The sequence below is a fragment of the Capricornis sumatraensis genome, chromosome 6, assembly GCF_032405125.1.
Source record: "Capricornis sumatraensis isolate serow.1 chromosome 6, serow.2, whole genome shotgun sequence".
NCBI classification, from domain to species: Eukaryota; Metazoa; Chordata; class Mammalia; order Artiodactyla; family Bovidae; genus Capricornis; species Capricornis sumatraensis.
In genome coordinates, this window is record NC_091074.1 from 82,963,398 (window position 1) to 82,990,115 (window position 26,718).

Here is a 26,718-nt window from a genome sequence, read left to right on the forward strand (position 1 = left end):
AGGACTCTGGATTGCTTTTAGAACCCTTAAATATTTGATATTATCACCAGCTGTTTTTTTTTTCCTTTCATTTTGGCCATTTAGTTAGGTAAGAAGATGTATTGATGTTAGGTGTGTTTTGCATTCAATTACTGAGGTTTTCTTCAATATCAGTGGAGAATGTATTGTATGCAAAAGGTTGGGAGAGTTTTCCCTGTTATGGAAAGATTTTTGGTTATACCAGATGGTGGCTTTGAGCAAATCACCTATTCTTTTAGACCTGAACTTTGAAATAGTGACCTCCTGGAGTTACTGGGATGACTGAATGGAGTGTTGTATGTAAAATGCTTGGCCTGGGTAGGAGCTCACCAATCTTAGCTGTTATTGTAAAATGAGTAGGAGATGGACATGCATATAAATTTTTGTTGTTCAGTCACTCAGTTGTGTCCAACTCTTTGCAACCCCATGGACCACAGCACGCCAGGTTTCCCTGTCACTTCACCATCTCCCAGAGTTTACTCAAACTCATGTCCATTGAGTCGGTGATGCCATCCAGTCATCTCATCCTCTGTCATCCCCTTCTCCTGCCTTCAATCTTTCCCAGCATCAGAGTCGTTTCCAGTGAGTCAGCTCTTTGCATCAAGTGGCCAAAATATTGGAGCTTCAGCTTCAGCATCAGTCCTTCCAATGAATATTCAGAGTTGATTTCCTTTAGGGTTGATTGGTTTGATCTCCTTGATGTCCAAGAGACTCTCAAGAGTCTTCTCCAGCACCACAGTTCAAAAGCATCAGTTCTTCAGCATTCAGCCTTCTTTATTGTCACATCCATAAATGACTACTGGAAAAACCATAGCTTTGACCATATGAACCTTTGTAAGCAAAGTGATGTCTCTGCTTTTTATTACGCTGTCTAGGTTTGTCATTGCTTTTCTTCCAAGGAGCAAGCATCTTTTAATTTCGTGGCTGAATCACCATCCACAGTGGTTTTGGAGCCCAAGAAAATAAAATGTCTGTCACTGTCCATTGTTTCCCCGTCTAACGGTGTGTGTAAATAGAGCACCATTTGATGAGGTCCACAGCAAAGGTGTGAAATTACTTGGAGCGTCAAAGTGGGAAGAGTTTATTTTCATTTAATTGATGGCCACAAATTGCAAATGGACATTCACCCCTTTCAAAGACAAATGCTCTACATCTTTTCTCCACTGAAACCATACATACTGTTTACTTCTGCCTTCTCTCAGTGGACGACTCCACTTTCTTCCCTGGGAAGTAGCGCGGGGAGCAGATCTTCAGGGAGGAACCCACTTATTTTGTCACCTGTCATCATTGGAACAGTCCTCCCTTCCCTTAAGCTCACAGCAGAAGGAAAGTCCCTAGTCTGCCCATGACCATCTGCTCACATACGCCCTGAATACCATCACCTCTGGAAACTGTCCACCCCCATGGTCATCTTCTGGATCATTTCCATCAGCATAAACAGCCTTTAACACCTCCATTATAAAACAACAGAAGTAAACCCCACAAAGTCCTCTCTTGACCCCACAGTCCTCTCCGGATCCTGAGACTTTTCTACTCCTTTGTTAGCAAACTTTTCTAAAGTCTAATCAATATTTGCTGTTTCCACTTGTCCCATTCACTGTTTTTTTAAAAACGAACTTTCTGTACAACACCAAGGAATGTATTTGTAAACACAGAAATAAGGCTAAAACCCACTTTGACCATTCTCCCCATCCTGGTCCCCTCCCCTGACCAGAGATAATCAAGGTTTATCGATTCCTTTGTATCCTTCCAGCCCCTTCCCTGCATATTTACCTGCGCATATATCCTTGGAGAAAATGCGTAGTATTATTTGTATGCATGTGTGTGTTTGTTTTACATAAGTGATATCACTATATTGGCAACCTGTTCCTTTTCTCTCTGTGTGTTTCAGAGGTCTATGTTAGTGTATGTGAATTATGTTAATTCTTTTATTTTAAACATTTAAAATTTTTAAATATTATTTTTTTATCTGGCTGTACTGTCTATAGTTTTTTTAATTGCAGCATTCAAGATCTTTAGTTGTGGTACGTGGAATTTAGTTTCCTGACCAGAAATTGAACCTGGGCCCCTTGCATTGGAAGCACAGAGTCTTAGCCACTGGCCCACCAGGGAAGACCCTTGTTAGTTCCTTTAGACTCACATTCTTTTAACTGCTGATACTACCAATAATTACTAATATTTATTGTGTGCTGACCATGACCTATTCTCTATTTCCGATTGTTTTACTGAGGTTACCTGTTTAGGACTTTTAATGGCCCCTGGGGAGTAGGTATTATTGTCTTCATTTTAACAAGGAAACTGAAGCAGAAAAAGACAGAGGTCTTTGCCTAAGGTTAGATGCTGAGGAAGCGATGACACCAGGATATAAAATCAGGCAGTTGGCTCCAGTCTGTGCTCCTAATTATGACATTGTTCTTTAGTATGAATGCGTTGGGTTTTCGTTGTTTAGTCACTAAGTTATGTCTGAAGCTTTGTGACTCCGTGGATTGTAACCTGCCGTGCTCATCTGTCTGTGGGATTTCCCAGGCAAGAATATGGAGTGGGTTGCCATTTCCTCCTCCAAGGGATCTTCCTGACCCAGGGATCAGACGGGAGTCTCCTGCTTGGCAGGTGGATTCTTTACCACTGAGCCACCTGGAAAGCATAGTGTGAATGTACCATGTCATATTTTAGCCATGTTTCTTATTGTTTCCAGTTTTTCTTGACAATAAACTATGCTTGAGTGGCATCCTGTACAGGCTTGCTTGTTTGTGGGGCCCTATGCGTTTCGGTGTGGTACACACTTAATAGTGAAACTTCTGAGGCCCAAGGTAAGCACATCTGACATTATTATAGATACTGTCAAATCACCCTTGAAAAGGACTGTCCTTTTCACACTCCCATCAGCCCTATGGGAGCAATCTTGTTTCCCCATGATCTCACCAACACTTGATATGAAGTCATAAAACATTGTGGGACTTCCCTGGTGTTGGTCCAGTGGTTAAGACTCCATGCTTCCAATGCAAGGGACACGGGTTTGATCCCTGGTCAGGGAACTAAGATCCCACATGCCCTGCAATGTGGCCAAGAAAAAAACAATTTCAGTCACATAGGTTAAAAATCGTATTTGCTCATAATTTCCACTTGGCTTTGTCTGAGTGCTAGCAGATGGGGCATATTTTCAAAAAGTTTCTAGTCATCTGTAGTATTTCTTTTGCATACTACCTGTTTATAATCTTACTTTTCTGTGGGAATGTGTGTCTTATTCTTTTTGGTTTCTAAGAGTTGTTTATGTTTTTGAGATGCCACAACTCACTCTTCAACCAACTCCAATATGACTTCTATATCTACTGAAACTCGTCAGATGATAGCATTTTCCATGGAGTGAATTCAATGGGACTGTTTCCTGTCATTTTACTCTGTAGCCCAGTGATTTATGACAGCGCCCATTCTAGTGGGTGTGAAGACAGTTTAGGGCTCCTCATAACTCAGTCGGTAGAGAATCTGCCTGCAGTGCAGATGACCCGGGTTCAATCCCTGGGTCGGGAGGATCCCCTGGAGAAGGAAACGGCAACCCACCCCATTATCCTTGCCTGGAAAATCCCATGGATAGAGGAGCCTGGTGGGCTGCAGTCCATAGGGTTGCCAAGAGTCAGGGAACACTGAGCGACTAACACACACGTTGGTAAAGCACAAATGTGACCACTAGATGGCAGTAGCACACAATCAGCTTTTTGGGGCGGAGTTTATACAGGTTCCCTGCTGGCTCAGATGGTAAACCGGCTGCCTACAATGAGGGAGACCCAGGTTCAAACCCCGGGTTGGGAAGATCTCCTGGAGAAGGAAATGGCAACTCACTCCAGTATTCTTGCTAGGAAAATCCCATGGACGGAGGAGCCTGTAGGCTACAGTCCACGGTAGCCCACAGTTGGACATGACTGAGCGACTTCACTTTTTATACAGGTTGGACTTCCCTGCCATCTCATGGACTGTAGCCCACCAGGCTGCTCTGTGCGTGGGATTTTCCAGGCAAGAATACTGGAGTGAGTTGCCATTTCCCCCTCCAGGGGATCTTCCCCACCCAGAAATCGAACCCACATCTCTTGCATTCTGAATTGGCAGGCGGGTTCTTTACTGCTGAGTCCCCTGGGAGACCTTAAAGAATCTGCCTGCAATGAAGATTCACTTCACTTTGACAAGTTGCTAGAGAGTGGGTCTCTGCCAGCAGGAACCCTAGCCAGGAGAGAGGTGTGGGCTGCCACCAAAAAGGGAAAGAGGGCAAGGGGCCTCAATGGCGAGAAGGGCGTCCTACAGGGTGGGAGTGGGAACTTACGACTCTAGATGATGTTATTCAGCAGTACAGTTGTGTATTTGGGTCAAAGGCAGCTATCCTTTAATGCCTTTTATACAGGATGAGATGGTTAGGTAGCATCATCAACTCAATGGATATGAGTCTGAGCAAACTCTGGGAGATAGTGGAGGACAGGGGAGCCTGGTGCGATCCAGTCCATGGGGTCGAAAAGAGTGGGATATGACCTAGCAAATGCACAACAACGATAGACACAAGAATTTTTAAATCTATGGCTAGCAGATGTTGGGTGCAGTTTTTCAGGATGTGCAAAGCAGGCAGGCTTTATTTATTTATTTTATTTTTTAATGAAACCTCTCTTTAATGTTGAAAACATTCATTTATAGCCTTGTACATTGTTTTAAATTAGGCTTAAATTTATAATTCTATGTTTTAACTGGCAGCAGACAGGGAAAAAAAAAACCTAATGTAAACCAAGTGCTATCTTGTCAAAATGAGTTGTTTTTGTCTTGTAGTGACTTTTAAAAATATTAGATATTATCAGGAAAAATTTAAAAGTTATGTGTAAAATATTTATCTTATTTTTTTTTTTTGTCTGCACAATTACTTTAAATTAGAGTTAGTAAAAACAACTGCTTAAAAGCCATCTCTTTCTCAGGCTCCTGATCTTTCTCACTCTTCCTTCAAAATGCAACACACTGTTGTTTGTCAGTCAAATAATGATAAGAAATTACTCAGGCAATCCATTTAAGTCACCAGCAGGCAAGTGACAGCTGAATTTTTTTTCTCTGTCTCCCCAAAATTTGCTAGCACTTTCATGTTTTGATTGAAAGGAAACCTCCAACCCGTACCTACTCTATGGAAGCATCCAAATTGAGTATTTATTTCTCTCAGATAATAGTGTAAACATCCTTGTATAAATAATGGCTATTATTTGATACTGAAAAGCTATCATTTTATTTGTCCCCATTCTAAACCAAGAGGAAAGTTTTTAACTTTATTGCTTTTGTTTTCAGACTGCTTGTGAGCCTGGCTGTTTTCAGTTTTCTTGATTTAAGTGTTGTCCTTCATTTCAATGACATAAACATATACAGCCCTAAGAAAAACAAGTGGTTTTCCCCTCCCCCATTCATATTAAAGACATGTCAACCTAAGTAAGAAACAAAAAGAGTACTGTTTAAAGTGCATTATCGTATACAAATGGAAAAAATACTGTATATATTTAACATGCAGTGATATGACACCTAGATTTTTAGAACAAACTCCAAACCAAATCTAGTAATAGTAAATCCTAAGTAAAACCATCCCTAGTGCTTATGCATTTAAGTACCAGGTCTCTTCAAACTGTCATTTGTAAAGACAGACTCTCATTCAGTCGGTCAGCTTCTGAAATTTTCCAATCAAATCCTCCTGAACAGTTCATATTTTAAGTAGACTTTATATTTTATAGCGGTTTTAGATTCATAGCAAAGTTGAGAAGAAAGTACAGAGTATCCACGTACCTCCTTCAGCTACACAAGCAAAACCACTACTGATAGCTCACCACAATGGAACATTTGTAAAAACCTGTGAACCTTCATTGACGTATCATTATCACTTAAAGTCCATAGTTTGCGCTAAAGTTCACTCTTGCTGAAATTTTATGGAGTTTGACAAATGTACAAACAGTGTACCACTGTTTGGTACATAATCATTTCACTACCCTAAAATTCTTCTCTACTGTGCCTATTCATTCTTCCCCTCAACCCCTGGAGACCTCTGATCTTTTTACTGTATCCATAGTTTTCCCTTTCCCAGAATGACATATAGCAGGAATCATACAGTATGTAGTCTTTCATAGTAACATGCATCTAAGTTCCCTGCATGTCCTTTCATGACTCCATAACAATTCTTTTCAGTGCTGAATGATAATACTCCAATGTGTGGATGTTCTCCAGCTGAATGTCACTCCATTGTCTAGATGTGCTAGTCCATTCTACTACTAGAGGACATCTTAGACACTTCCAGATTTTGGCCATTATCAATAAAAACAACATAGACAGTTTACTTTTCAAGAACCTCCAAAATATGTCAGCCCTTATCATGGATATCGCTGCATGTGAGTAGTAAATAAGTAAGTCACTGTAAGTTTTAGTCTCTCAGTCATGTCCAACTCTTTGTGATCCCATGGACTGTAGCCCGTCAGGTTCCTCTGTCCATGGAATTCTCCAGGCAAGAATACTGAAGTGGGTTGCCATTTCCTTCTCCAGCAGGCAGGCTTTAAATGGCTAAAAATATGTTTATTGGGGCTATATTTAAAGCAATCGGATGTGTGAAAATTTGAGTTTGGTGTTGGCGGGCTTTGAGCCAAAAGTCCCAGTGTACTGTGAAGACGTAAATAACATAAGGGCCAAGATATAGGAGCCACCTTGAGCCCATTTATTTAATACTGTTTTCTTTGAAGCACTCTTCTGATTTCTGTGATGTTGCATGCCTCTCGTTTTCCTCCTAATTGCTAGCCTCCTTCTCAATCCTCTTCGCTGGCTCATACTCTAGTGTTAAGTGTTGGTTGCTCAGCATGTCTGACTCTTTGCGACACTATGGACTGTAGCCCTCCAGGCTTCTCTGTCAGTGGAATTCTCCAGGCTAGAATACTGGAGTGGGTAGTCATTCCTTTTTCCAGGGTATCTTCCCAACCCAGAGATCACAGTTGGGTCTCCTGCATTGCAGGCAGATTCTTTACCATCTGAGCCACCAGGGAAGCCTGGACCCACACTATATTTGTCCTCTAAATCAGTGCTCCTCAAACTTTTTGCCCTCAGGATGTCCTTACATTCTTAAAAATGTATTGATGATCCCAAGGAGCCTTTCTTTTTGTAGGTTATAGCTTTCTAAATTTACCATATGAGAAATTAAAGCTTGGAATTTTAAAATATTGATTAATTCATTTAAAAATAGCAATAATAGACTCATTGCCAGTTAGCATAAATAACATGCTTTGCATGAAACAGGTGACTCAAAGAACCTTCTGATATTTCAGTTTCATTTTCTTCATGATCTTTAATTGTGGACAATATGGCTATGTGATTAGAAATTGTCTTATCTTTTTTTAAAGCTAACAATCCATCTGTAATTATAATAAAAGTAATATAAATAAATTTTCTTTTATTTTAGAATAAAATGTTTTTTAAAAATTATAACAGTCTAAGATAAAATTTAGAAAATAGTTTAGAAATTTTTAAACATGATTGCAAAACAAGCATCAAAGTATGTTTAGTGTTAGTTAAGTTTCTACACAGGCTCAAGAAAAACTTTGAGATTTCAGAATAGCTGTTCGTACTATGACCATGAGACTACAGAGATTACAGCAGGTCTAACTGATGGTGGCTTCAGAGTAGAAGTCCTGAGAAAAGAGTTAATCTCTGAAAACACATATATTTATAGTTTAAGCCTAGTATTTTAGAAAATTCTGCATGTGATTATCCAGTTTTCCCCAGCACTGTTTGTTGAAGAAATTATTCTTACCTTATTGAGTATTCTTGCTCCCTTGCAAGTATTAGGTGATCACATATGAGAGGATTTATTTTCAGGCTTTAGGTTCCTTTCCACTGGTCTGTTTTTAATGCCAGTACCATACTGTTTAGAGGACTAAACTTTGTAATATAGTTTGAACTCAGGACATGTGATGCCTCCAGCTTTGTTCTGTCTCAGGGTTGTCTTACCTTTTTGGGAGGTTGTGTCATTCCATATGTTTTTTTTTCTATTTATGTGAGTAATTCCATTGGAATTTTCATAGGTATTGTATTGATTCTATAGATGACTTTGTGTTGTATGGACATTTAATTTTTTTTAATTAAAAAATTTTTTTTAGTGTGGACATTTTAGCAATATTAATGCTTCCGTTCCGTGAATATGGGTATCATTCCATTTGTGTCTTCTCCAATTTCTTTAATCAAAGTTGTATAGTTACTAGTGTACAGGTTTTTAACCTCCTTGGTTAAATTTATTCCTAAGTATTTTATTATTTTTTGACACTATTATGAATGTGACTGTTTATTTCTTTTTCAGATAACTTTTTGTTGGTGTATAGAAATACAAATAATTTTTGTATGTTAATTTTGTATCCTGCAACTTTACTGAATTCCTTCATAAGTTATCATAATTTTTTGGTGGAGTCTTTAGGATTTCCCATATATAAAGTTGTATCATCTACAAACTGAGACAAATTTCTTTTTTCCTTTCCAGTTTAGATGCTTTTTTTTTCTTGCCTAATTGCTATGTATAGGTCTTTCAGTGCTGGGAGGTATTGCATATGATGTCAGTTGTGACTTTGTCATGAAAGGCTTTTATTATGTTCTGTATGTGTCGGTTAGGTCTATTTGGTCCAAGGTGTAGTTCCAATGCAACATTTTCTTGTTGATTTTGAGTGGGTAACCTATCCATTGTTGAAAGTGAGGTATTGAAGTTTCCTACTATTACTGTACTGTTGTCTCTTTTTCCCTTCAGATTTGTTAGTATTTGCTTAATATATTTAGGTGCTCCAATGTTGGCTGGATGTATGAACAATTATACCACTTTGATGAATTGATCCATTATTCATTCTATAGTGACTTAGCAGGAGGGTGAAGAATTTATTAAGGGTGCAATAATTCTGTTTGCAAAGTGTCTAAAAGAGTTTAAGGATCAACAGCCATAGGAATAGGATAAATTGTAGACAAGAATGGCAGCATGGTAGATAAAGCACTGGTTTTGGAGCCATCTAGAGCTGGAGATGAGTCAGTTATTTAATTCTAGGCCTCAGTGTAGCAAATCTACTGGCTCTGGAGCTAATAAGAAAAACAGAGACAAATTCCTATTACATAGCAGAGCTGATTAACTGTAAGGGTTGTAGAGATACAATGACTGGTATTAGCAGGTGCTTAAGCAATGGCCATATTACGTTAATTAATATTTAAAAAGTTACGATAGGGAAGGAAGGGAAGGAAATTTCAGAAGATTGCAGGGTAGTCAGTAGTGTCAAAGGCAGAATAAACTGAAGTGATGGTGGTTTAGTCGCTAAGTCCTGTTTGACTCTGCAACCCCATGGACTGTACCCCACCCCGCTCCTCTGTCCATGTGATTTTTCAGGTAAGAATACTGGAGTGGATTGCCATTTCCTACTCCAGAGGATCTTCCTGACCCAGGGATCAAACCCAGGTCTCCTACATTGCAGGCAGATTCTTTACCAACTGAGCTAGCAGGGAAGCCCTAATGAAAGTGAAAGTGAAAGTGAAGTCACTCAGTCGTGTCTGACTCTTTGCAACCCCGTGGACTGTAGCCCACCAGGCTCCTCCATCCATGGGATTTTCCAGGCAATAGTACTGGAGTAGGTTGCCATTTCCTTCTTCAGGGGATCTTCCCGACCCAGGGATCGAATCTGGGTCTCTCGCATTGTAGACAGACGCTTTAAGTACAATGAAGCCTGAAAGGGAGGGGCCACTAGTGTCTATTAGGTTCTGGGATCTTTGTGGGAGCAGTCTTGGTGGAGGGCAGGTAGCACCGGCTGTGTGCTATGAGGTTGGTGATATTGGGAAGTGGTGGGGGTAGGTGGGGGAATCACAGTTTCGTGCCCCTGGGAAAGACAGGAAGTTTGCTAGGGGGACAGGCACAAGGAGGGCTCATTGCATGTTTGTAAGTTCACTCGCTTTTTTATAAGATGGGCAACCCCAATCTTAGTGAGAGGAAGGCACCAGGAGGCGGACAGGACTGATAGAGACTGGGAGTGTTTCCCTGATAAGGAGGAGGGGGTTGGCTTCCAGCACAAAGGTGAATATGGTTGCCTGGGGGATGATCAGGGCTTTTCCTTACAGCACGGAAGAGACTGGTGTGACTTGTTTGAACCCAGGGATGGAGTTGAAGGAGAAGAGAGGCACTTAATGGAGTTTGTCTCTGGTGGGTTCAAGTTTTAGGTAAAAGAAGAGGGGAGGATATCTTCCAAGGGCAAGAGGTCAGAGTGGACTTCAGGAGAGGAGCGAGCTTTGGTAAAAGGCGGTTTTTAAATTGAGATATAATTCACATACCATAAAAATTTACCCCTTTAAAATATACAATTCAGTGGCTTACGTTTATTCACAAATTGTACAACTATCACAAAGTCTACTTTCAAAACATTTTTAGGGCTTTCCAGGTGGCTCAGTGGTAAAGAATCCACTTGCCAATGCAGGAGACTTGGGTTTGATCCCTGCTGTGGGAAGACCCCATATGTTGTGGAGCAACTAAGCCCATGTGCCACAACTACTGAGCCTGTGCTCTAGAGCCTGGGGACTCCAACTACTGAAGCCCGTGTGGGCCTAGAGCCTGTGCTCCACAAGAGAACCCACCGCAATGAGAGGCCTGTGCGTTGCAGCTGGAGAGTAGCTACCCCTCACTGCAACTAGGGGAAAAGCCTGCACAGCAATGAAGACCTAGCACTGCCAAAAGTTACAAAAGTAAACAAAAACGTAAAATAAATAAGTAAATACATTTTCTATCATTCTCCCCAGAGAAACCCATTAAGTAGTTATTCTCTATTTCTTCCACCTCCAGCCCCTGGAAACCATAAATCTGCTTTTTATTTTTATGGGTTTGCCTACTCTGGACCTTTTATATAAAGGAAATCATACAATGTATGGCCCTTGGTGATTGGCTTCCTTCCCTTAGATTTATGGACTGCGTGCATGTTTGTGTCCCCTCAAAATTCATGTGTTGAATTCCTAACCCCTTTTGGGTTGGTCGGAGAAGGCAATGGCACCCCACTCCAGCACTCTTGCCTGGAAAATCCCATGGACGGAGGAGCCTGGTGGGCCACAGTCCATGGGGTTGCGAAGAGTTGGTCACGACTGAGCGACTTCACTTTCACTTTTCACTTTCATGCATTGGAGAAGGAAATGGCAACCCACTCCAGTGTTCTTGCCTGGAGAATCCCAGGGACAGGGGAGCCTGGTGGGCTGCCGTCTATGGGGTCGCACAGAGTCGGAGACTACTGAAGCGACTTAGCAGCAGCAGCAGCAGCAGCATTGGGTTGGTATTAGGAGGTGGAGAGTTTGAGAAGTGATGAGGTCATGAGAGCGGGGGTTCCTTGGTGGGTCAGATGGTAAAGAATCTGCCTGCAATGCAGGAGACCCTGGTTGGATTCCTGGGTGGGGAAGATCCCCTGGAGAAGGAAATGACAATCCCCTCCAATATTCTTGCCTGGGAAATCCCATGGACAGTGGAGCCTGGTGGGCTACAGTCTGTGGAGTTGCAAAGAGTTGGACACGACTGAGCGACTAACACTAATACACTAGGTCACGAGGGTGGGACTCCCATGATAGAATTAGTGCCCTTCTAAAAAGACAAAGAGGCTTCCTCCTCTCTCTCTCTGTCTCTCTCTGTCATGTGAGGATACAATGAGTAGATGGCTCTCTATAAACCAGGAAGCGAACTCTCACCAAAACCCAACCATGCTGACATCCTGATCTTGGACTTCTGGCCTCTCGAACTATGAGAAATGAATACTGCTTAAGCCACTCAGTCTGTGGCATTTTGGTACCGCAGCCTGAACTTGCATAATGTTTCCAAAGTTCATCCAGGTATAATATGTATTAGTTACTTCATTCCTTTTATTTTTTTCTTTGGCTGAATGACAGTTCATTGTATGGATATACTACTTTTGTATCAGTTGACAGGCATTTGGATTGTTTTAATTTTTTGGCTATTATGAAAAATACTGCTATGAATATTCATGTGCAAGTTTTTATATGGACATATCATATGTTTTCAGTTCTCCTAAATGTATGTCTAGGAGTTGAATTGCTAGTTCATATGGTAGCTCTATGTTTAACTTTTTAAGGCCCTGCCAAACTGTTTTCCACGGCAGCTGTCCCACTTTACAATCCCATCAGCAGTATATGAGGGATTCCAATTTTTACCCGTCCTCAATAGCACACTTGTTTTAGTGGTTTCTTTTTTGGCTGTGCATAAGCTTGGCTAGTTGCCTCAGGGCATGTGAGATCTTAGTTCCCCTACCAGGGATCAAACTCACATCCCCTGCATTGAAAGATGGATTCTTAAAGGAACACCAGGGAAGTTCCCCTTCCCTCCACCTTTTTTTTTTTTTTTTTTTTAGTATTTTAAATTATAGCTAGCCTACTGGATGTGGTTTTGATTTGCATTTCCCTAACAGCTAATGATGGGAGATAGTGATGGACAGAGAAGCCTGGCGTGCTGCAGTTCATGGGGTCACAAAGAGTTGGACATGACTTAGCAAGTGAAAAACAGCAGCAGCAATGACTAATGATATTGAGCATTTTTCTGTATGCTTATTGGTCATTTGTATATCTTCTTGGAGAAGATCTATTGGAGAAAGATCTATTTAAGTCCTTTGTCCATTTTTAAACCAGATTGTTTTTTTGTTGTTGAGTTTAGGAGTTCTTTATATATTCTGGATACTAAACACTTATCACTTCCAGGATTTGCAAATATTTTCTCTTATTCTGTGAAGTGTCTTTTCACTTTCTGGATAGTGCCCTTTGATGCATAAACATTTCAAATTTTGACGAAGTCCGATTTATCTATCTTTCTTTCGTTGCTTGAGTTTTTGGTGTCATATTCAAGAAACCAGTGTCCTAATCTGAGGGCATAAAGGTATACCCCTATGTTTTCTTCTTAGAGTTTTATAGTTTTATCTCTTGTATTTAGGTCTTTGATTCATTTCGAGTTCATTTTTGTATATGTAAAGTACATGTGGACCTTAGAGTGATCCATTTAAGTATAACTGTGTTCAGCACAATTTGCTGGTCCCACTTACTTCTCACCAGAAAGGGAAAAAAACACCATTAATTATATGATGAGTGTTCATGGGGCCTCCAGTTCTAAAGAGGAATTTGAATTTGAACTAGAACCTTTCAGAGGAGGGGCGAGAGCACTTATCCATCGTTATTTAATTTAATGGTACCTGATATAATCCTGATTCCTGGCTCAACCACTTACTAGTTTTGTGTCCTGGAGAAAGTTCCCTAATCTCTTTCTGTTTCCACCTACCTCACAGGGGTTTTGTGAGTATCAAATACAAGTAATATGAGGATTAACTGGAGCTAATACAAGTAAAGTACTTAGAACAATGCCTGGCTCAGTGTGTGTGTGTGTTAGTCACTCAGTCGTGTCTGACTCTTTGGTGACCTCATGGACTGTAGCCTGCCAGGCTCCTCTGTCCATGGAATTCTGCAGGCAAGAATACTGGAGTGGGTTGCCATTTCCTTCTCCACCAATGTAGAGACTTCCCTGTCAGCCCAGTGGTTAAGAATCCCCTTCCAATGCAGGAGGTGGGGAACTAAGATTCCACATGCCTCAGGGCCAAAAAAAAACAAACATAAAATAGAAGCAATATTGTAACAAATTCAATAAAGGCTTCAAAAATGGTCCACATCAAAAAAATCTTAAAAAAAAATTACCTCCAATGTAAATGGTACATCTGTCCATTTGTCTCAGTACTACCTGCCCCGACCCCAATATTAGCCATGACCAACTCTCCCCTTCAATTCTTTCATTCTGCAGCCAGAATGATAAAGTATGAATCAGATTTTGTTGGTCTCCTGATTAAAACCTTTATATGGTTTCTTTGTAAACATAGAGTAAAATCCAAATGTATTTCCATGGCCTAGAAAGTTCTCCGCATGTGGCCTTTACCTATTGCTTTAACTTCAGCTGTACAAGGTGGATATTTCTATGAAACAAATGACCCCCAAATTTAGTGGCAAAAATGAGGGATGGTATTATTATGCTCATGGATTCTGTGGGTCAGGAATTTGGATACAATGGAGCCAGACTATATTGTCTTTGCTCCACAAGGTCTGGGGATTCATTTGGGGGAACTTGAAGGGCTTTGGGGGCTTCCCTGGTGGCTCAGATGGTAAAAAATCTGTCTGCAATGTGGGAGACCTGGGTTCAATCCCTGGGTCAGGAAGATCCCCTCAAAAATGGAATGGCTACCCACTCCAATATTCTTGCCTGTGAAATCCCATGGACAGGCGAGCCTGGTGGGTTACAGTCCATGGAGTCACAAAGAGTCGGGCACAACTTAGCAACTGAACAATGACAACAACATCAGGATAGAAGCGGCCTGAAAGGCGATGTCATGTCAGAAGTGGTTCCCTTTCTTAGACATAGACACACAGCTGCTGATTTATTAGCTATTGTCATACAGCCAGGGTGGAGGTCAGAAGGACAATTCAGGCAGAGTTTCATATTGTCTCAGGCTTCTCAGGGCTGTAACTTTGTGAGTCATGGGGACTTGACAGTGGATGGAGAATCTCACCTCTCCGCCCTGTTTCTATCCACTCTACCCTGAGTGTATCACATCTACCCTCTGTGTGAGGAGTAGGGAGGCTTCCCTGGTGACTCAGACGGTGAATAGTCTGTCTGCGATGCTGGAGACCTGGGTTTGATCCCTGGGAGGAGTAGGAGTTTTATGCTAACACCTTGAGGCAGAACTCTTGGTTCCTGCAATGGGAAGGGGCTGCGGTCTGTCCTAGGTCCTGCAACAGGATGGATATGGAAGGGGATTGACTCATGTGGAGATTGACTCTGGTGTTTAGTTGGGCAGGTACCATTCATCAAAGAGTTCAGCTCTTTTTTGGGGTCACTTTTCAGGCAAAATGGTGGCAATGGGTGGCATTTGTGGGGGCATCTCTATGGTGCAAAATGGGCTTTCTTAGTGGCTCAGATGGTAAAGAATCTGGCTGCAATGCAGGAGACTTAAGAGATGGGGGTTCGACTCCTGGGTGGGGAAGATCACCAGGAGAAGGAAGTGACTACCCACTCCATTATTCTTGCCTAGAGAATCCCATGGACAGAGGAGTCTGGTGGGCTACAGTCCCTGGGGTTGCAGAGTTGGAGACGACTGAGCGACCAACACACTGTAGGGTGCAAAGGCCAGTGGTTCATCAGTTAAGCCTAACCCTGGGATAGGATCTGAGAGTAGGATACTGAGGAGCACCGGTTGGTAGATACAGGCAGCTATTCCAGGGGAGGGCTGCCATTTTTCAAGAGGTCCTCCCACCAGTAATCCACCCACGTGGAGTGCAGCCTGAAGTCATCTGGGGCCACTGTCTTCTTCATGCTTTGATGAAAGCCATAGCCTGTCATATTCCAAAGGGCACTGTCTTTCTCAGCCATGTATTAGCTGGTTGGGCTCAGACTGCTACGAGCAGGCACGGTTGTCACAGGAGAGCAACTCAAGGTTGTAATTTAGACAGACCTGGAGGAAGGTATCAGAAGGACCTGCCATGGTTGGGGAAGGGAGAATCAAGCATTTGGTCAGGTGTTGCTGTCTGAGTTGTAAAAGCTGTGAAAGCACAGAGAGGCTGAGTCGCTTCTCTATTGTTCATGGCGATGCAGAAGACAGGCTGGATCACGGCCAGCTGTCCTGCTTCTCGCTATCATCCTGAGAACCAAATCAACCTTCACAAGCAAGTAGGGGACACTTCCTGGGTTGTTGCAGTAGGAATTGCTGCTGAGTATTAGCCTGCATGTGTCACTTCAGTTGTGTCCAACTCTTCGCGATACTATGGAATATAGCCCTTCAGGCTCCCCTGTCCTTGGGATTCTCCAGGCAAGAATACTGGAGTGATTTGCCATGCCAGTGCAGGAATATTAGCCTGCTGCTGCTGCTGCTAAGTTGTTTCAGTCGTGTCCTACTCTGTGAGACCCCATAGACGGCAGCCCACCAGGCTCCCCTGTCCCCGGGATTCTCCAGGCAAGAATACTGGAGTGGGTTGCCATCTCCTTCTCCAATGGATGAAAGCGAAAAGTGAAAGTAAGCCAGCTGCATTTTGGCCAATGAGATATAGATATTGATGCATGCTATGTTTTCTTTTGTTTGTTTTTTAAAAAATATTATTTATTTATTTTATTTATTTGGCTGTGTTGCATCTTAGTTGTGGAATGTGAGATCTTTCCTTGTGGTACATGGACTCTCTAGTTGTGGTGCTTGGGCTCAGAAGTTTCGGCCTGCAGGGCTTTGTTGCTGTGAGGTGTGTGGGATCAAACCTGTGTCTCCTGTATTGCAAGGCAGATTTTTAAGCACTGGATCACCAGGGAAGCCCGCTGCATGCTGTGATTTTTATTATGACTTGGCAGCCTGACAGCATTTCGCTGCATCTTTGTAGGAGAAATGACAGTGACTTTGTTGAACTCTTTCTCACTGCTCTTCTCCATCACTCTGATACGGAGATCATTGTGTGAATGCCCAGATTTGGTCTCCCCAGCAAATGATGACTCAGGAGAGTCATGATCTGCATGAGGCTTGCACTATGTCTCTCAGCTCTGGCCTTGACCCCAGAGGAGGCTGAAAGGGAGGGGCTCAAACCAGTGGCTTTCCAGGGGTCATGAGTTTAGAATTCAGACTCCTGCTGTTCCGATCATAACCTTGATCACCCACCAAATCGTGAACACTTCTGGTATTCTGTAGGCAAAATGGCCAAATGACTTGATATGGCATAACGAGAGGAAAGATAGCGAATGGGAGTGGGCAGGATAAGGAATTTATGTCCCAATGCTGGATTGAAAGGACATTTTACAAGGTGACCTTGATTGCCCTGCCTTTGCCTATCTAAACTTCCCACATACCAACCTAGAAGGATTTTTGTCACACTGGAGGATGCCAGTGCTATCAAGGTGTTCTTTGTTCAAGCTCTCCTATCCCATTCCCATGAAGGTGAAGTGTCTGGAGATACATCCACTGATTCTAGAGGTTTCTGCAATGTGGAGAGTGTCTCTCCCAAAGAGGACATAATCCATCTATGAATACAGGGTGGTACTGGTAACAGGTTAAGTTGCCCAAGCCTTAGTGACAGTTCCACAGCCTCCTTTACTGGGAGAAAATGGTTGTCTTGAGTGCCCACTGGTCCTCCTGGCAGCTTTCACTAAATAGATGGGACCTAAGACAGAGCCTGGTTGTAAACTGTGTGTAGTAGAAGATCATTTTAGACTCAAGTTCCAGCGTAACTGTATGTCATTACTGGGACGTTTGTTCAAGGAGCTTATTTAGTCATTCATGTATCCATCATTTACCCTCCTGTCAATCAATCCATCCACTCACCAATCCATCTATCTATCCTTTCATCCATTCCTGTGTCCACTCATCCATCCACAATCCACCCATCTACCCACCCATCCGTTCTTTCAGAACTTGCTGTGTGTTTATTGTCTACAAGAAACTATGATGGGTGCTGAAAAAACAGCGTCATCTCTGTCCTCAAGAAGCTTATTGTCTAGGCGAAGAAGACAATGGATAAAGAAATAGGTAGAGGAAACTGTTTCAGGTGCTTTGTGAGACGTCTGTACTGGAGCACAGTGGAGTGGTCAGTTCTACTCAGGAATGCATGCCCAGAATGGGTGATGGTGTGAGGGGTGAGCTAGGGGATGGGTGTATTTGGAGAGACACAGATGTGAGTACAGACACTGAGGCTATATGCAAGGGAAGTGAAGGGTTTAGTGTGGAGCATGGGGTGAGCACTAGGACCGCAGAGAGGGCCGAGGAAGGCAAGGGCAGAAGCAGAGGCTGGGCTAGTCACAGGCTGTAGATGTGATGCTAAGGGTTATGGGTCTTATCCCACAGGGACTGTGAGCAATTCCAACATGATAAGCAGAAGTGTAAATGACACGGCCAACTTTGCACTTTTGTAAAAGTACTCTGACATCAGGACTGAATCAGACTCAGAAGCAGGGTCCCAGTGAATTAGGCCTGTGAGAGATGGTGACAACTCAGATGAACACCATGGCCTGAGATGGAGAGGAGACAGGAGGAGAGAGGAAAGACACCACCTTCTCTCAGCCCTCCAGGATTACCTTCTTCCTCTCTCAGCTCACTCACTCTGAAGTGGCCATTTTACCAATCTCACTCCATTTTTCAATTCTGGAGGAACAGAGGGGAACCACTGAGCTGGGTAGACACCAGAGCAAGCTCTCCAGTTCCTCCCCCAGTGGGACTGCAGCGCCCACATGAAGTCAGCCTTGCCCGTGATTATAGCATCTGGTCTAAAGGCCCACGTCCTCCTTAGGGCGTCTGCTCGCAGCACGGCACCTGTCGGCTGTTCCTCCTTTGCTGACTCTCTTCTCTGCTTCTATCTCATGAGGGCCTACTCTGTTTCTGGAGGGAGGCCAGCTGTGCTCATAAGTCTTTGGATGGGTCTCTGGGGACCCATAAGTCTCTGGGGACACAGAGCCCCCAGCCCAGGCTTGGAGCAGAGGGGCACACTTTTCTGGAGCTGATCAAGTGCACGTGCCTCACCCGATGGCCTCGCCACGCACAGCACATTGTAGCATAAGGAGGGGCTGTGTGTGTGGAGTTTGTGATCTTCTTGGGCTGGTCCCTGCTGAATAATAACCTCTGGCCCATATGTGAGTGCTCAGCTGATCAGTCGTGTCCGACTCTTCGTGACCCCATGGACTGTAACCTGCCAGGCTCCTCTGTCCATGGAATTCTCCAGGCAAGAATACTGGAGTGGGTTGCTATTTCCTCCTCTATGGAATATTCCCACCCTAGGGATCAAACTCACATCTTCTGCACTGGCAGGTGGATTCTTTATCACTGTGCCACCTGGGAAGCCCAACCTCTGGCCCACCTGAAAACAAAGTGGGTGGGTCGAGGAGAGGAGGGAGGAAGAGGGGAAGGCAGAGAAATCTGATTAAGGGGAAATTCTGCATTTTTTGAAATCTTTACAATATCCAACTGGACTACATCCAAGAATTCACAGACTAAAGCTAACAAATCACCCCAAAGAGGTCTCTTGGGAACCTGTTTGAGCAAATAGGCAAGAGGCATGGAGTGTATTTGAATCAGCAAGTAGATCTCAGTCTGTGAACATGGCTGGTTTCTTTTAAGGGACTTAAACTCCTGAAACTGACACTCTCTGGGCACAGAGTTCTCCGTTTTTCTCGGTCCTTTTCGAAACTGACACAGCTTCTGATTCAGGGAGGGCCCAGGTTGGTGAGGGTCTGCTGTTATTTTCTGGGTATTGGGGAGCATGAGTGGGCTTGGGAAGGGAAGCTGACTGCAGTGCCCACAGCTGGCCTGCAGGTAGACCTGAGCAGCAGAGTGCTTTTGGAGGGAAGATCTCCATGGAAAAGGGCTCTGCCTGCTCTGCAGTGTATAACTGGAGCCCAGACACACGACCTAACCCAGTGAGATGAATTCTCACCACCTGGCATTTTATTAGGAAAGATAGTACCTATATCTTAATGAACAGTCATTCTAAAATGCTCCTGGCATAATTGAATTTCTTATAAGTTTTGCAAGGATTTGGAGAAGGGAATGGCAATCCCATCCAGTATTCTTGCCTGGAGAATTCCACAGACAGAGGAGCCTGGCGGGCTTACAGTCCATGGAGTTGCAAAGAGTCTGACACAACTGAGTGACTAACACACACTTTGCAAGGATTATATCATTTTTTTAAATTAATAAAATATTTGCCTTTATTTTTTACCCTCTTTTTTGTTAGCTAATCTTTTTTTAAAATTTATTTTTAATTGGAGGTTAATTGCTTTACAATATTGTGTTGGTTTCTGCCATACATCAACATGAATCAGCCATAGGTGTACGTACATATGTCCCCTCCCTCTTGAGCCTCCTTCCTATTTCTCACCCCATCCCACCCCTCTAGGTTGTCACAGAGCACTGGGTTTGAGTTCCCTGCATCATACAGTATATTATTATATTATTATTATTATTATTATTATTTTCTGTGACAAACCCAAAGCATGTGGGTGAGATCTTAGTTCCCAGACCAGGGATCAAACTTGTGCCCCCTGCACTGGAAGCACGCAGTCTTAATCACTGGGCCACCAGGGGAGTCCCTCTCCACCTGGCCTTTTAAAAACCTGGGGTTCACATCAGGATAGGAGAGGTTGTCACTCAGGCTGCAGGCTGGCTCAGCAGGACAGGGTGGCCCGAGGACACCTGCACAAGGTCGTTGCTGGGAAGGGCGTACTATTGGTTTGCTCATTCAACTTGTGTGTTATGGAGTATTGTGAGGTCTGTGCTTGGTGGGGTGGAGAATAAGGCCCCTTAGAGAATTTGCAGGTGAGAGGGAAGTACATGAGTACACAAAATACTTCCAACTTTGTGGTCACTGGTGCTGAGGAGACGATACTAAGACAGGGAAGAGTGGGGACTGTGGGCTGACTTCAGACAGGGTGGGCAGGAAGGAGCTTCCTCCAGAGGGAGTTAAAAAAAATTTTTTTTAATTGGAGGATAATTGCTTTACACTGTTGTGTTAGTCTCTGCAGTATAATGAATATACATGTATATACATGTATATACATATATCCTCTCCTTCTTGAGCTTCCCTCCTGCCCCCACCCCCATCCCACCCCTCTAGGTCCTCACAGAGCACCGAGCTGAGCTCCCTGGGCTCTACAGCAGCTTCCCACCAGCCATCTATCTTACACATGGTAGTGTATATATGTCAGCGCTACTCTCTCTGTTCGTCCCACGCTCTCCTTCTCCCGCTGTGCCCACAAGTCCGTTCTCTGCCTCCTGCGGAGAGTATTGGAGGGTCAGGAGGAGCCAGCTCTGCTGTGAATGGGAGAAGAGGAGGAAACAGGCAGAAACCAGGGGCTGCCCATGGGGGTGGGGTGGCGGAACCCAGGAAAGTCTGCAGAGAAGTGACTGTTAGCATTTTATTTATGGAAGCAGCCAATCAGGCTCTTCCCCTTTCAGCCCAGGGGCAGTGCAGTGTGGATTCTTTGTTCACTTAAACTCTGGTATTGATCTATCATGTTTCCAATGAGAGGAAAGCTGGGTCGCTGAGAGAAGCTGAATCTCACTGGGTGATGAAGAAAGAAAGAGATGGAGAATTAATTTGGGGACAAGGGCAAGTGTCTAACACACACAGATCCTGATTGACTGATGGAAGTTCTCGGTGCCTCGAGTGGCAGCCAGAGACTGTGAAAGGGGTGAAGAAAGAGACTGCAGACCACCTATGCTCATTTCTTTCATGGTAGGTCCTGCTGCTGCTGCTGCTGCTGCTAAGTCGCTTCAGTCGTGTCCGACTCTGTGCGACCCCATAGACGGCAGCCCACCAGGCTCCCCCATCCCTGGGATTCTCCAGGCAGGAACACTGGAGTGGGTTGCCATTTAAACAAATACTTTAATCATTCAGATAACTAGCACTGGGGTCTCCACATAGACCTAGATTGTGTGCAAAAATCCAGTTACCCACAATCCAACAACAACTGCAACAATCCTGTTGCTCTCGTGTGAACCCAGGCCTTGAACAAGAGGTTTCTTTGAGCTTTACACTCCTGTCCAGAAAATAAGGATATGGAGACTTACCAAGTAAGATTTGGGGTAGGATTGAATAAGATGTATTTAAAGCACCCAGTCCTTATATCTAGACTCTGGTAGGTGCTCAGTGAATGTCATTTTCCTCCATGCTGACTGCAGTGCTAAGTTGCTCCAGTCGTGTCTGACTCTTGTGACACTATAAATTTGGAGCCTTGTAGCCCACCAGGCTCCTCTGTCCATGGAATTCTACAGGCAAGGATACTGGAGTGGATTGCCATTCCCTTCTCCAGGGGATCTTCCCAACCCAGGGACTGAACCAGCATGTCTTACATGTAACCTGCATTGGCAGGTGGGTTCTTTACCAGTAGTTCCACCTGGTAAACCCATAACAGTGTTTTACTAGGAAACAAACAAATAAAACCATCATGATGATGATATTAATGACTCTTTCATAGGATGTTCCTGCTGGAGAAAGAGCAGGACCATCCATGTACTTTGGGGAGGAGCAGTCCTGGGGAGGGATTGCATTTCGGTTCATATTCTCCAAGCTTCCTTTCCTGTAAAAGGAGGGTAGGAGTGGTCTAGACCAGCTGTCTCCAACCTTTTTTGGCAACAGGGATTGGTTTTGTGGAAGACAATTTTTCTGTGGACAGTGGAGGTGGGGGTGGTTTTGGGATGATTCAAGTGCATTACATTTACAGTGCATTTTATTTTTATTATTGTGACATCAGCTCCACCTCAGATCATCAGGCATTAGATCCCAGAGACTGGGGATCCCTGGGTCTAGAGGCCAGAGGTAGACTAGTTTAAAAACATTCCTGGGTTTTATCTCTGGAGTTTCTAATCAGATGATCTGAGCTGGAGCCCGGGATGGTTCAAACGCAGAGGCAAAATCACTTTAGGTGATTAAGACTCAGATATGCTGGAATAAGCATCTCCAAGGCCCTTTTCAAGTCCTGAGTCATCATCATCCATCACGCTAGACAAGGACCAAGGGGACCAGATCACTCTCCTCATTCACCACCAGATGGCGAGCTTGAGGCACAATGGTCAGAGAGAGACGCCGTCTTGGCTTTGACTGAGAGACCCCAGGGAAAATCTGTAGTCCCACAGAGGGTGCTGTGCCAGGCAGATAAAGCGGGGGGGTCATTTGGGAGGATTGTGGGCCAACTGGAGATAAGAAGAGAAAGCCAACGTAGACAAGCTACTAGATTCTGTGAAGTGCATAATTTCCTCTGTGTCCTGATGTTGGCAGGATTTGGACGATGAAACTTGCTTCTTCTGCATACAGTAAGGACTTCCTCAGGACCCTTCACAGCCCCAACTTCCAGTTCCAGCAAAGTCAGCATCTGGCTCAGAGGACCAGTCCCTCTGATCCTCGTCAGCCCCCACCCTGTCCCCGGTGGTAAAGGATGCTCCCACTGGGAAATGCAGTGGCCAGGCTGGGACCCGCTGGTCCTTAACTGTCCCCCTGCAGACTGCCCCTGTGGGTTTACACCCATCATGGCCCAATTCCAGGTGCAGAGAAGCAGGCAACACTCTCCTCTCGGTGTCCTAGCCAATGCCCTTCGTTTTTGGCAAGGCAGAATTCCAGTCCTTCCTCTTACCACCGCATTCATTTTAACCTTAGCAGCCGGCCGCATCCGAGGCCACTGCCCTTGGCGTCTGTACTGCAGCAAAGTGAGCACTTGAAATCTTCTCTTCTTTGCCAACTATTTATATCTGGACTCTCCCTGCTCGGTGACATCCTGAAGGTTTCACTTCCGCAGAGGCGTGGGGTGGGGGGGGTCACAGAAGCAGAAATGGTTACCCTGCTCCCCAAAGGGGGAAGAAGAAGCCGAGAGCAGAGGTGGGGCTGGTCCAGGAGGGGACACTGCTGCTGAGGAACCGAAAGCAGCCCATTCACGCTGGAGTGCTTGAGTGACTGGGACTCACCTCCCACCCCCGGTTACTGGCAGGTTGTAGGACCGGAACATCTCAAACACACTGGATGTCATCACTCCATATACCCCATCCTTCTTGTACCCTTTCTCCATCAGGTTCTTTATTAGGGTAAAAGATGAGTAAGACTTGAAAGAGCTCCTAGACTCTGTGAGCTCAAACTTCACTTGGTGCTCACTTGGATATGGTTCAATGGTAAAGAATTTGCCTGTAATGCAAGAGATGAAGGAGATGTGGGTTCGATCCCTGAATCAGGGGGATCCCTTGGAGGAGGAAATAGCAACCCACTCCAGTATTCTTGCCTGGGAAATCCCATGGACAGAGGAGCCTGGTGGGCTACAGTCCCTGGGGTCGCAAAGAGTTAGACACAACTGAAGGGACTGAGCACACATGTATCACCTGGATATAGGTTATCCCTGGATATAGGATACCGCTCCTGCTGCTCTCGGATCATGAGGCAGGGTCTCCCTTCCTCTAGATCACCAGGATGTCTGCAGGAGAACCATTCATTAACCCACTGTCCATCACTGCTCGGGCTTCCTTGGTGGCAAGGCAGTATAGAATCTGCCTGCCGATGCAGGAGACAGAGTTTTGATCCCTGGGTTGAGAAGATAGCCTGGAGTAGGAAATGGCAACCCACTCCAGTATTCTTGCCTAGGACATCGCATGGACAGAGGAGCTTGGTGGACTACAGTCCATGGGGTCACAGAGTCGGACATGACAACTAAACAACCACTTCACTCCTGGCTCTTTCTAGATGCTGGGGGAGGCCTATGGGAAATGGGAAGGCAAGGACTGTGAAGGGATCATGAATGTGGAATAGGCCAGCTTATAATGCTTAAGTTAAAAAAAAAATTCAGAAAAATCATGCCTGAGAATCGGTTCAACTATTTGGTTCAGGGACAATGATTTGTAACTTTACAGGCAATTTTCACTCAGTGTTCATCCAAAGACAGTGTAAAAATACTGTATATTAACAAGTCAATCAATGCAGAGTGGGTGGAAAATTCTCCCCCACATCGATTCCTTCTCTGCATTGTATTGAGCGGTGAGTATGGTAAGAAATGCAGATTGCTGACAGTTCTTGTCCTTGGTCAGTTAAATCTATTTGGCACCTTCTATGTGCCAAATACTCTTAGGCTCTACTCGGAGCAGACAAATGAATTTAAACATCACATCTCTGGATATTTATGAGTGGTAATGTCAGTTACCGCTGACATTAGGTTTAGAAACCTTGTATCAGTGGATACAGAAATAAGACTGATATAAATAAGATGGATATAAAAGCTCTTGGGAGCAAAATATCCAAGGGCAAACTCATAAATAACAAGGTATAGTTAAAGCCTTTACGATCAAGCAATTTGGGAGCAGGAACATAGAACAAGAATATAAACAAACAATGTCATTAGTGGTTATTTTGCTTTAAATTAATTTGACCCACATTTACTTGTTTGTCAAGTAGTATTTTCCTTATGATTTAATAGGATACTCATTCTCCTGCTGCCCCTCACCCACTCCTGGTTGGAATGACAGTGGGTTTTCTGGGTAGGAAGGTACATTCTGTGTTCTCAGACTTGTGACTTTGACCCTTTCAGGCTGACACCAATACTTGCTGACTGCAACTCACTTGGCTCTTAGCACATTGCAGAGTTGGAGGGGGAAGTGCTCCTTTTTTCAGTTTTTAAGATGCAGAGCTAATTGGAACTGCAATGAATTAACCAGCTGGGAAGCTTGCTGGGTGCCCCAGAGCCTCTTTCTGCGACCTTAGAATTTACAGAAAGAGGAGTGACAGGGTGCATCTTACTTACACCTTCTGGAGACAAATAACCATCCAAAGTGGCCAGATGCAGAGAGACTTTGAAACGTGAGCCCATCCTAGCCTCAGGATTATTTTGCATTTATCTGGCTAATCTTTGCTGAGCAGGTGTGAGCCAATTAAATAGATTTTTCCCCCCTCTCCATGGTTGCTGGCAGGCATAGATTATGTGGGGATTCTATCTATTGTTTGATCTCTAGTAGAGAAGTTCAAGGCCAACCCAGATGTTTTAGTCATTGTACCTGACTGGGCAACCTTTGATAGACTGCTCATGATCAAGTGGTTCAGCTTCTTCTTTCTACAGGGATTCTGAAGTAAGAGCATCAGAGAATGACTTGGACAGAGCCAAGGGGTCCCAACCTGTTCAATTTCTAGCCCAAGAAGTGAGGTCTTAAAAGCCCTGTGTGGTAGGATCTTTGGCTGGGGAGTTAAGACTCGCCGTGTTTTAAACGGATTCTGGGTAGTTCTCTCCATGACTCAGGATACCTTTCTTTTTGAGATCGCCTTTCCTTCATTCCTCCAGCTTCTCCAGTTCATCTCCTGGTTTTTGGCTTCATTATGTGAACCGGGCGGCCAGTCTATAGCAATGCACATCCTTTGAGCTCCTTGGGCGCTGTTAATCCTAACAGTTTCTCAAGAGAACTGCAGGCAGCATAGAAGTGTACTCACCAGCCCTCCCCCCACCCCTTGCCTCCTGCTTCATTCCCCTAAGTCGTGTAGGTGAGAGAGAGTGACTATTAAAGAGACCCGGACCCTACACTGAGCCTTTTTTGGCCCCAACAGGCGGTTGATGCTCCTCCCTTGCCCCCAAGTTCCTGGCGACCCCAAGGCACAAAAGGATGTATCAGGGCGGGGTTTCCATCCTCAGCAGCGAACTACGTCTTCCCTGGCTGCTTTCCTTCCCTTAGAGCAGTGAGGGCTTCAGCCTTTCTTTTCCAGCTGCCAGGCCAAGGATGCCCGAAGCCTGGCCTCCGGCTCCACTTCTCCGTAGCCTCACCACCGGCCCGCGCCTCTCCGCCCCCGGGGAGCCCAGCCGGGCGCCGGCCGCCCACAGGCCCGCGTCCAGCCGCCCCTCTCCAGGGCCGGGCGTGGCCGGCGCGGCGCCTCGCAGAGCCTTCCCGCCCTGCTCCCCTTCTCTCCGCTCGCTGCCATCTGAATTCCCCCGTCGACTCCTGGGCGGAGGCCGAGCGAGCCTTCGCGAAAGGCGAGAGCGGCGGGAGGAGGGCTCGGGCGCCCCTCCCGGGCGGCGCGGCGCCGGCCGGCCATGCAGTCGCGCGCTCGCCGTCAGCAAAGCCATTGGCTCGGCGCAGTCACCCCACGCGGGGCTGCAGCGGCGGCCTCCGCGGATTGGCGCGCGGGCGGGCATCCACCGGGGCGCGCGCGAGCGGGTGC

The 26,718-nt window shown here is 44.7% G+C and overlaps 1 protein-coding gene across 1 annotated transcript in view; it reads left to right on the plus strand.

Annotated features, from left to right (window-relative positions):
* Positions 1-26,718, plus strand: part of DPYSL2 (dihydropyrimidinase like 2) — a 116,405-nt gene that overhangs the window by 12,885 nt on the left and 76,802 nt on the right. The window lies entirely within an intron of this gene.